The 11793-nt window shown below is 40.8% G+C and overlaps 1 long non-coding RNA gene across 1 annotated transcript; it reads left to right on the top strand.

Annotated features, from left to right (window-relative positions):
* LOC107138137 lies at window positions 1-3227 on the top strand. Its single transcript, XR_007343949.1, has 2 exons — window positions 1-1155; window positions 1892-3227. It is a non-coding gene; the product is annotated as an uncharacterized LOC107138137 (long non-coding RNA).
* The last annotated feature ends 8566 nt before the right edge of the window (window positions 3228-11793 follow it).

Here is an 11793-nt window from a genome sequence, read left to right as displayed (position 1 = left end):
ACCACATCATCATTTGTAAGTTACCATATCCCATTGTATGGGTGTACTATTATTTATAAAGCAAGTCACAGTAATTTGGGCATTTGGATAGTTTGTAGAATTTTGATCTTATGATAATTGTGATGATGATCTTTGTGGTGAGACTGTGCTTGTGCTTCTGATTTATTTTCTAAAGTTATACTTTAGAATGAAGAGAGCTGGGTTGGAGGCTACACTCCTTTTTTTGCAGGGCCTCACATATGCTAGGCAAGCACTCTACCACTGAGCTACATCTCCAGCTCTGGAATACATACTTTAAAATTAACCTGGATAGGCAAGAAAACAGAGTATTGATATTGAGACTAAGAAAATCTCTGGGGGTGCCTCTGGCCATGTACAATGTGGGAGGACTCTGGGGTCTAAGGGAGCTCTCAAGGTTTGCTAAAGATGGGGCTATGAAGCCATTGGCTTTCTGGCTTCAGGCCAACCAGAGAAAAACTGGGTTTGGGCTTCATTATCCAAAATTTGGACAGGTCACTATGTCTTCAGGCCTTTCATTATTGGTAGTATCAGTGGTTGCTTTGGGCTCTGGGACTATTACCAAGATAGGACAATAAACAGCCCCTTTAAAGGGCTGGCATAGGATTCATAGGAATCTGTAGTCTAATTACTGTGGAGAAGTGGGCCACCAGGAACTTGTACTGGAAGCCTCCCCACAACAATGCCAGGAAACACTGGGTAGCATTTGTTAACTTTGATAACATTGTAAGGCTGTTGTGTGTAGAATATTCTTTTTCAGTTCTGGACTCTTCGAAGTAGGTACAAATTCATGTAGCATAGAATGAATTGGACTAGGTTTTAAGCTACACATTTTGGATTCTCCAGGCCCTGAGAGGCCTGGAAATTTATAGGGCCCTTAAGAAATGTATGTTCTGAGTGATTCAAATATAATTGTCTCATGCTATTTTATTATCTTGCTACATATGTATATTTAATATTTGCCTACGTAGCTTAACAATACAGACTTTCAAGTGTGCTTGCATATTTGTGCTACTTTCAGAAACATCAAATTGAAGCATCTCTTGTCACTCATCAAATGGGATGGGATTGGGCTGCCAGCATGGAGTTTATCAAGGGTTGATGATTCTGAAGAACTTCTTGGAAAGACTATTAATAGTAAGTAGGAGCCAGCAAATGATCTGATAGAAAGTGAATGAGGAAAAAGCTGAGAGGCAAGGAACTACTACTAATCCAGGGCAGAGTGAAAAACATGACTCAACGTGACCTTTGGGGGCTGGGGCTGCAGGTTCTAGGAAGCGGCTGGGCTTTCAGGACAACACAGGGACAGACAGGCTCTAACCAGAGTTTCCTGGGCAAACCCCAGCTTGGCTTCCCCTGTACCACAGACTGAATTCCACAACTTACTGCACACCCAACTAAACGAGGTCCCCAGGAAGTCCTTGCTTGCCTTCATCATGCTGCCTTCAGGATGGGGATCCAGAAAGATTGATGATTACAAGGGGAAGAAAGACATTGCTGGGTGATTAGCCAGAAACACCTGTCATCCAGTTTATGTCTTGTGGCCATGAAGCTGAGTGGAGGAAATGCACCCCTGCACTTGGAGGAGGTGGTAAAGGAAGAGGCCACTAGATGTTTGGATGTCTTGGGCTCCACATAGTAAGAAAGAGGTGGGTGCACATTAGGCCTTATGACCTTGAGAGACTCACTTGACTTCTTTAAAAACTCAGCTTTCTCATCCTTTAAATTGGAAAAAATAATACCTACTTCAGGGACAAATGAACCCATTTTAAAGTAATTAGCATCAAGAGTGTCACTATGATTATGTTTATATGTGTTCATGCCCCTGTCCTCCCTTCACCAAACCTTATCTCTTTTCCTATTAAATGGGCAGGGTGGATGATCCCCAAGACTTTTCCATCTCAGATCCTGGAGCCTGCAAAGGTGCTTGAAACTGAATGAGAGGTCCCCAGGGCATCAGAAAAGATCTAAGACTGGCCATCACCCAGCATCCTCAGCTCTTCCATAAATGTGCCAGGGCATGAAAGATGACATCAGACCTGGAAGCCAGGCAGTGTAGAGGAAACGGACCAAATAACAACCAGAATCTACTCTTACCTGCCTACCCTCTTACCTGTTTTGGGCAGAAGAACAGGAAGATTTTCATTTTTCACTATTTGGATTCCCCCATTATTTAAAAAAAAATTTTTTTTTGCCATGATCATACATCACTTGTGTAAATTAAGAACATTAATAAGGATGTCAGAGCTCCCTGTGGCTTTCAGGCTCAAGTGCAGAAAAGTAGAATTCCCATTTCCCCCCCAGAAAGCCTTTGGGACCACCCAGAGGAATCCCTGGGCCCAGGAGGCCTGTATGGCTGGCCCCCACAAGACAGGGACTGTTAAAAGCTGTGGCCAAGTCTTACACTGCATTATGGAGAAATCCCTCACAGACTGCCATGGTGCCTAGTCCACATGGAAGGTGTTCTGGAATGTCTGTAGCCTCATAAACAGCCAGCCCTCATCCTTAGCTCCTAGCCATTCTCCTCCTGCCCATCAATCTGACCTGACCCAGGAACATCAGGGTGTCTGTCCTTCAGAAACAGTTTCAGTATCTGGTGACTTATTTATAGAGAGGAAGCCAAACTCTGAGGGCTAGGAGTGGCAGGTGCAGAGACCACAGCAAGAGGAGAGTTTACCTGGCTAGCAACCCCTCCCCTGAAGACCCATCAGAGACAGCCTAGGGTCCAAACAAGATGGGGATCTCACTGAAGGACCAGAAATAGGACCAGTATCTCCCTATAGCCTCTGGTTTTAGGGAGAGTTGTACAGACCCTGTAGTGTTGTAAGAACAACACTGGATCAGAGGCAGAGTCCTGATTTCTGGGTCCAACCCTTCCAAATTCAGAAGAGACACTTAATTTATGTTTTTGTTGTTGTTATTGTTTTGGTGGTGCTGGGGATTAAACCCAGGGCCTCCCGCATGTTAGGCAGGTGCTTTACCACTGATCTGTAGCCCAGCCCTTTTTATTTTGAGACAGGGTTTCATTAAGTTGCTGAGGCTGGTCTTGAATTTGCAATCCTGCCTCAGCCTCCCAAGCAGAATTGGAGATGTGCACCACCAAGCCCAACCTATGTATGTTCTTGACCATCTGCAATGCAAGTCATTGGAACTTCTCCTGCTATTGTTGTCATCTTATCAATAAAATACTAAACTGCTAAGAGAAAGAACGAAGGAGTGATTACAACTGTTATTCTTAACAATCTGACTTGCTGTGAACCGGACACTCTTCTGAGATGCTAGATATCTGAACTCATTTAACTCTCACTATAACGCTCTTAGATTGATATCATTCCCCCTATTTTATGGTTGAGAAAATTGAGGTATTAAATAACTAAATAGTTAAATTATTAGTTCTAGATTAAATAATTAGCTCCAGGTCCCATCCCTTCACCCCTGCACATATACATATGTTTGAACATGTAAAATGTCTGCTACAATGAACAGCAAACTGAGTTGTTAACTCTGGAGGAGAGGATTTGGGGGATTTTGTGTTGTCAGAAGGCAGGAGAACAGGAAGACTTTCATTTTTTACAGTTCAGATTCCTCTAATATTATTTGAAACTTATTTTGGTCATGACCACACATCACTTGTGTAAATTAAGACAATTAATAAGAATTTCATAGTTCCCTGTGGCTTTCAGACTCAAATGCAGAAGAATATAAGTGGTGACATAGACTCCCAGGGCAGAGGACCATTTTTGTTCCCAGAAAGCCTTTGGCTGCAGCCCCTGTCTCGGAGCTGACAGAGGGAGAGAACCAGGTTCTCACATTAGAACCCCTGCAGACCTTAGGTAACCAGCCAGTACAGGGCCATCTGCTATGTCACAGAGCCCACAGGCCAATTGTGAAGCCTCAAAAGCCATTATAAACAATGTATATTTAAAAATATGGTAAAAAGTATGGTAAACAAGTCCCTAAAAATACTGGCTGAAAGGGGTCAGCTGCTTGCAAGGCTGCATCTTCCACTATTTCTTGATCTTTTAAACTAATTTTCTACTTTATTTGCTCACTGCTGAGTAACTACCCACAACAGAGCAGTCCTTGGCACCTCCCTTTAGGTTAGTGTGTCTGCGTTTCTGGACTCAGCCATGTTTTGTGGATTGTGTCACTAAGCTTTGTTTTTAAATCAAGTCAATGATCCTTTTATTTTCGGAGGAATTTGTTTATGGCTGTGATTATGATGTTTGTACTTCTGTCGCCTCTGGACCTGCATTTGTTGCTTCCTTCTTTTGCTTTCCTTTCCCCTGTGTGTGGTTTCTGTAGAGGACTTCTTTTTCTGGGTCCTTTTAAATGAGCTCAAAAGAAAACTTTACCTTATATTTTTAGTTTTTAAAATTGTTTTTACCATTAAAAAATTGAAAAGATTTAAAACAATGTTTCCTACTATTAATTTTTTTTGCGGGGGGTGCAGTTGTGAGGATTGAACCCAGGCCTGTCTAAATACACCATTGAATCTCCCCATTGACTCCCCTGGTGGTCCTTACAATATCATTTCTAACATACCATTTAATTAGCTCTCATACCATTAGACCTATTCACAGTGAGCTTTTCAGATCGTTTTTCTGTATTCATGTTCCCACTTTTCCTAATGATGACTTCTGCAACTGTAAACCCCTGTCAATAGATTTTTCCTGCCCCTGCTCCAGCCCTACCCTATCTTGGAAATTGAACCCAAGGACCCTCTACCACTGAACTATATCCCCAGCCCTTTTATTTTATTTATTTATCTTTTCTTTTTATTTTATTTTGAAACAGGGTCTCACTAAGTTGCTTAGTGTCATATTAAATTGCTGAGGCTGGCTTTGAACTTGTGTTCCTCCTGCCTCAGCCTCCCAAGTTGCTGGAATTACAAGCATTCACCACCACACCTGGCCCCGGCAATGATTCTTTCAAGAATTCTGTTTCTTGAAATATTTTTCCAAAGGGGGAAAAAATAACTGGGATTCTTGCTTCATGTTTCTAATTCCTTTTCCTCAGATTGTGGGACTTTTCTCTTTTTCCAAGATTTGAGAAGTGATACCCAAAGATGTTTTATTCTAGTCTCTTAAAAAATCTTTTTCTAGTCATCATCACCCCCACTCCCTGTAATCACCAAATACCACACCCATGTTTATGATCCTATTTGATGGCATCTCTGAATTCAGAGATGGCAAATAGGTTTGTAGGGAAACGTCGTAGAGGATCATATTGCTATCTGAGCTTTACAAATATATCATCTTACTCTCACATTTGGCAGAAAATTGAGGCTCAGAATAGTAATGGAACCTGAATAAAGACAACTATCATAGTAGGATTTGAGCTCCAGGCTGATGGAGATCCACTGGCCATTCCCTCAACCACAATGATGCTGTACTTTTTTCATAATAGTCTCGGTTATTCTGTTGCCCTGTATCTTGTTATTCTCTTTGATTAGTTGCTAGATGCATTGGGTTTTTGTTTTGTTTTATGAGCAAATCTTTGTTTAAGTTGGCTCTATTTAGATTTTCTATGCTAGTATTCTTGGCATTTCTAATTATTTGCTCTCCTCTACAATAGAAGAATTAAAAGTCCCTACCTTAACCTCAACCCTCTTTACCTAGAGGCCTCCATTGATAACAACATTACATATGTATATACACACTCTACACTTTACATGTACATATATGCATGTGCATAGATTTAATTTTACAAAAATAAGATCATATCCTGGTTATATACATTTTCATATCAGTACATATGGATCACATTTTTTTTTGATGATAATATGTTATCATAACATCCATTGAATGGGTACCCATAAAATATAATATGCCTTGCACACAACATCCATGCACTGTATATCATCATGCATCTATGCTGAAAGCTATTAACGTAATTATTAAACATCACCCAAAAGCTCCCTTGAGGTGTAGGAATTATTTTCCTTTATTCTTTCTTTCAGGGTAAATGCTATCACTTCTGCTGGACATATGTTTGTAATTCTTCAGGACTCCCCCCAATATTTCTTCCTTCTTCAGGTTCCTTTTAATCACCTTTCTGTGTTAGTGATGAGACATTGATTTTTAAAATTTTATTTTGACACAATCAAAATGAAAAATTAAAAAGCAATAAAAATTAGAACTCAACAACAATCATCCCCATAACATATCAACTTTGGGTTTTTCTGTGTTGGCCTTTGCACATGTATAATTATAATTTTAAAATATTTCTATTTTTAATCTATGGTTATGAAAGCAATATATATTTATTTTTTAGTTGGACACAATATCTTTATTTATTTATTTTTATGTGGTGCTGAGGATCAAACCCAGGGCTACTCATGTGCTAGGCGAGTGCTCTTCCGCTGAGCCACAACGCCAGCTCCTATATACTTATTTTTTAAAGATCAGAGATATGTGTAACATAGATAACTAAAGTTACTCTTAGTTCTACTCCACCTCCAGAGATAAGCACTGTTAACAATTTACAAATACTTTCACAGTCATAATCAAAACAAAGCTACAATTTATTTTCACTTAATTATAAATCTTTTTTGTTTTTTAGTACTGGAATTGAACTAGGGCCTTGCTGAGCTACATCCCCCATTCCCATAATAGTAAGTCTTAACCATTTTTATGTGCTCATAAAATCTTTCTCACTATATTTTCTCCAAAAATACTTTTGTTTGTATTGGAATCCATTTTTGATGATTATTTCTTACTTTTTACTATGAATATTTGTATATTTTTGAGTAAACACTACAAAAATATAAAGAGGAAAATAAAATCAACCACATTGTCACCTAGAAATAACCAATATTACCTTTTTGGTGCATTGTCATTTATAAACACAAATATTTGTCTAAATTTATGATTATTTTCCTAAGACAGTTTCCTACAAGAGGAATTAGTGAAAAAAAAAGAGGAGGGGCTCAAACATAAGACTTTTAAGATATTTTGCCAAATTTCCTGAATGAGATTGCCCATCTAATAATTTGCACTGTAAATGGTTATATAATATTTCATTTGATTGAATAGTTTACTTAACCATTCTCTTACTGTTGGACAACCAGATGATCATGGCTACCACATAAGATTGCTGAGAGAATTCAATCAGAGAGAATAATAGTAAACCCTACTTGGATCTGACTCAGAAGGGATCTCCACTGCTGTTCTCTTGCTTACTCACTCCTTCAACCACTCCAGGTAGTAAGATTCCTGTCCTCCAGAAAACTCAGCCCTAATGGCCTCCCCTCACCATCTTGGGGCCACTGCAAGATGCCTTCCAAAGGTGTCAATCTCTTTTGAACCCTGATGGGGTGACACTTTCCCCTGTCCCCCAGTACTGAGGATTGAACCCAGGAATACTCTACCACTGAGCTACATCCCCAGTCCTTTTTTATTTTTCACTTTGATACAGGGTCTCATTAAATTGTCAAGTCTGGCCTCAAACTTACAATCCTCCTTCCTCAGCTTTTCAAGTTGCTGGATTTACAGACATGTGCCACAGCACAAGGCCAGCTCAGACTCTTATTTCCAGAAAGTGGTGTACTGAAGGGATGACCCTTCATCAGGGTTATAATACAGAGGTGTTTCACACCAGGTGTTGGCAGATCCAGAGGTAATAGGAATCCAGAGGTGTTCTTTCCTTCTGAATATGCCATCTTTAGAAAAATCTGGCTGTGGAGGGAGAACATAGTTCAAGTGTGGGCCAGTATAATATAGGCTTTAGCCCAGAAATGAATTTGAACAATGGATCTTCTTTATCCTTCAAGGTTAAATTCAAAATCTCCCTCTTCCAGGGATCTTTTCTGAATTCCTCCAGCCCCTACAGCTCTCCCACTCATTTTGGCATTAATCAATTGCTTATCACATAATATAGTTTATTTACCAAATAGCCCATGAGAATCTGCTCTGTGCCTGACATTATACTAACAAGTGAAGAAGGAACAGTGAACAGCAAAGGCACAGGTCCTACCCTTCAGGGCCTTATAGCAGAAGTGGAAAGAGGGCCATTGAGCAAGCACTGTGCTGGCCAGTCACTGTACTTTCTCTCCCAGAGCTGGCTCCTGGAAAGTTCAGAATGTGTCTTGCATTCCTTTGGGGTCTTTTAGGACTTAGCATGATCTATGTTCACAATAGTTTTGCAATAAGTAGAATCAGAGCAACTAACAATAGAAAACAAGTTATGAAAATGTTTGATTTCTTCTTGTTTTCCTTATGAGTCTGCATTTTTAGAGGTATGAGTTTGGAAAGAGCAAATACTGAGATGTCAGAGGGCCTGGGTTCAAATCTTGATTTTACCTGTTAGTAGCTGATTTTACCTGTTAGTACCTGTTAGTAGTTACTCTCTGAGCCTCATGAGCTTTTTTGACTAATGGGGGCAAAGTTACTTTCTTTGAAGAGTTATTTTAAGAATTAATGAGGCTATTCATGTTAATATATTATAGGATCTAATACAAAGTAAGCCTGTAAATGTTAGTTTCCTTCTTGCAGACTTTGGATAAGAGGCAATGCAAGCTTTTCCCCAAAATAGAACTTCTACTCATTGGTGACAATGGGCATAGAAGGGAAGTATGAAATTTTAGGTTTAGAGGGGTGTTAGCCAAAATTCTTTATTTTCTTGGTGAGAAAGTTGAGGCCCAGATACCTTGGGGACTTTCCTTAGTGGTGTCAGTAGCCGGGCTGGGAAGAAAACCTGGGTCCCCTGAGTCCAGCATTCAGTGCATGGTGGGCAGTCTTTCCTAGAATGCACTGCTAGCCTCTCACTTGCAGAGAAGGGGGAAACTTCATGTTAAAGTACATGAGGTCACTGTCTAAGAATGAGCCTTCCTCGGAGATCAACTGGAGAGATTCCCAGGCCCTTTGCAGCTTCCTGAGAACTAGGCTGGGAAGCAGACTGGTGTGGAGAGCGGTGGCAGAGAATGGGAGAGCAGTGTCTGAGACTGGGGTCTCTGATAACTTCATGGCTGTGGCATGCTTGATGCCTTGAAAAGTTTCTGTGCAAAGGTGCAGGATGTCTAGCTGCTACAGTAATGCCCTTCATGTGGAAGCTCTGTGCTAGAAGTCTTATCAGCCTTGACCTTGAACTCAGGCACACAGCTCCTGGGAATAAAGAAACTCTTTTGCTAGACAACCACAATGTTTCACCAGCTCTGCTGCTCCTGAAACTGCCCACATAAGAGTAACTTCAAACAATGGACTTTCTTGAGAGCTACACAAAGCTCCTAACATTGCACATTGCAACTATAGAATGTAACTGAGGAATAAATTGCATAATATTGCTAACTCTGTAACTTTCGTGAATACAAAGAATAATGCTTGCATAGTCTTTAATCTGATTAATGAAACAAATATAAATAAATACTGCTGGCATAATTCTTTAGACCTGCCTTATCCATTAGAGAGCAGCGCTCTACCGAATCCCAGCTGTTATCTTAAAAATCTGCTTATGTGAGTCTTTATTTTTTTAATTTCCCATAGTCTCTCACTAGAATCTGCTGGTTTGGCTGTGCTGGTCACAGCAGACTGCTCTCCCTGCCACCTTCCATTCTAGACCAGGCCAAGCTAGGCGGCAATGAATGACTTTCAGATGATGGGTGTGGGGGGTGCTGTCTCTGTGGGGTAGAGCAGGCCTCTTCCTCCCTCTCCATAGAGACAGACCCTGGTGGGACACAGAGGGAGTAAGTAGGGACCTGGTCAGAAAGGGTGCCGCAGTCTGGCTGGGCACAAAATCACGAGCCACTCAAGCAGGAACAAAGTTTATTTTTTGAAACTGCCGCCAATGTCCGGTACCGCCCGGGCAGATTTTTTCCACCCACGCGGCCTCCTCCCGGACCGCAGAGAGAGCTCCTCCCCCGGAACTCCCTCCTACTGTACTTCCCCAACCAATGGGAACTCTCCAGGAGTCCCGTAGCCGGCCTAGGTGAACAGCAGGAGTCCAATATCCATATGAATACAAATCTTAACATAATCATATCATCTCAATGGCTAGCTGGCGTCACCTTTCGACCAAAAATGCCATGCATCATATACTTGGCTCTTAGCAAAAGGGGAATAGGCCTAGTATAGGATCAATTATCTTAACATCACTCAACACTTCCAGACTCCTAGAATACGGAGTTCTGCCTTCAGAACCTCAACTTCTCTTACTCATAGTAAAATACTAATGACAATATTCCAGATACAGTTAAGGACTGCCCATACATTATCTTTGCCTGAACACTCACAACCTGCTTTTGAGAGACAGGATAAAGTGGTAGCTAAGGGGCATGGTCTTTGGGTAAGCTTTGCAGATTCAAATCTGTCCTCTCACATGGGTAACTTTGAGCAAACTGTTTAAACTTTCTTGTGCTTTGATTTTCTTAACTGAAAAATGGTAATAATGATAGTAACTACTTCATAGTTTGTCCTAAGGACTAAGTAAGCTAATACATTCCAAGCACTTATAAGAGACTGGGTGCACAGCAAGCTCTGTGTACATAGATTGCTATAATCTGATTGTCATCTTCTTAGGGGTCTTCTCTTAATAATTTTATCTTAAGAGTATCCCTTGGGTTGGGGATGTGGCTCAGTAGAGCACTTGCCTAGTATGTATGAGGCCCTGGGTTCAATTAGAAAATAAAAAATCCACCTTTAGTCACTCACTATCATTAGATTATTTTCAAAGTACTTAGAATTGGGGATCTTCTCCTCCTAACTTGTTTATTGTCTGTTTGCTTCCATTAACATTTAAGTTCCATAGGAAGGAACTAGAGAATATCATGCTAAGTGAAATAAGCCAGTCCCAAAAAACTAAAGGCTGAATGTTTTCTCTGATAAGTGGATGCTGATCCATTAAGGGGGTGAGGGGGCATGGAAGAATAAAGGAATTTTGGATTGAACAGAGGGGAGTGAGGGTAGGGTAGGGGCTGTGGGAATGGGAAGGACAGTGGAATGAGACAGACATTAATACCCTATATACATGTATGATTATACTACTGGTGTGACTGCATCATGGACAGCCAGAGGAATGAGAAGTTGTGCTCCATTTGTGTACAATGTGTCAAAATTCATCCTACTGTCATATTTAACTAATTAGAACAAATTCAAAAATTAAAAAAATATATATTTAAGTTTCATAGAAGCTGGGCCTGTTGAATTGAGTTGAATTATTTCATTGGATCTTCCCAAATCCTATGAATCAGATACTCAGGTTATTCCCATTTTATAGAGGCACCAAGTTTCCTTTGTTTGCTCGAGGTCATCTGTCCTGGACTCAAACCTGATTTGATTCAAGAGCCCTTGCTCTTAAATACTCTGGTGGATTGGCTCCTCTTACTCAAAGTTCTTAGCAAGTTAAGTAGGAAGGATGCCATGTCTTGTCAACTTTCTCCTCTATGGTTGGGGCACAAGTTTGGGCTGTAAAGTTGGAAAAAGAGACAGTGTTGGGGCCTCCATTTCTCTCCACAGAGCCCAGTGGGTCCTCACACTCTCTTTTCCCACCTGGCCCTAAAGCCTTGCCATCCACTTATCCTAATCTTCATCCTCATCTTCTCCATTCCCAGTCCTATCGTTGTGCTGTTTCTTCTCCATCTCATTCTCATCCCTATCCCTATGAGGCAGGGTTGAGTCGGGCTTTATCCCAGGGCCTGAGACCAACATCTGTAGAGAATGTTTGCTTCCTTTTACACTATTACTATAATATGTTCTGTGAGTCATCCTCCCCATAGCTTCTTTCTTTGGACATTTTTTTGGGGGCGGAGGGACAGGGGATTGAACTCAAGGGCACTTAACC

The sequence above is a fragment of the Marmota marmota genome, unplaced genomic scaffold, assembly GCF_001458135.2.
Source record: "Marmota marmota marmota unplaced genomic scaffold, marMar, whole genome shotgun sequence".
In the NCBI taxonomy this organism is placed as follows: Eukaryota; Metazoa; Chordata; class Mammalia; order Rodentia; family Sciuridae; genus Marmota; species Marmota marmota.
Note: the sequence above shows the minus strand (reverse complement) of the source record. Positions and strands in the feature narration are given on the sequence as shown.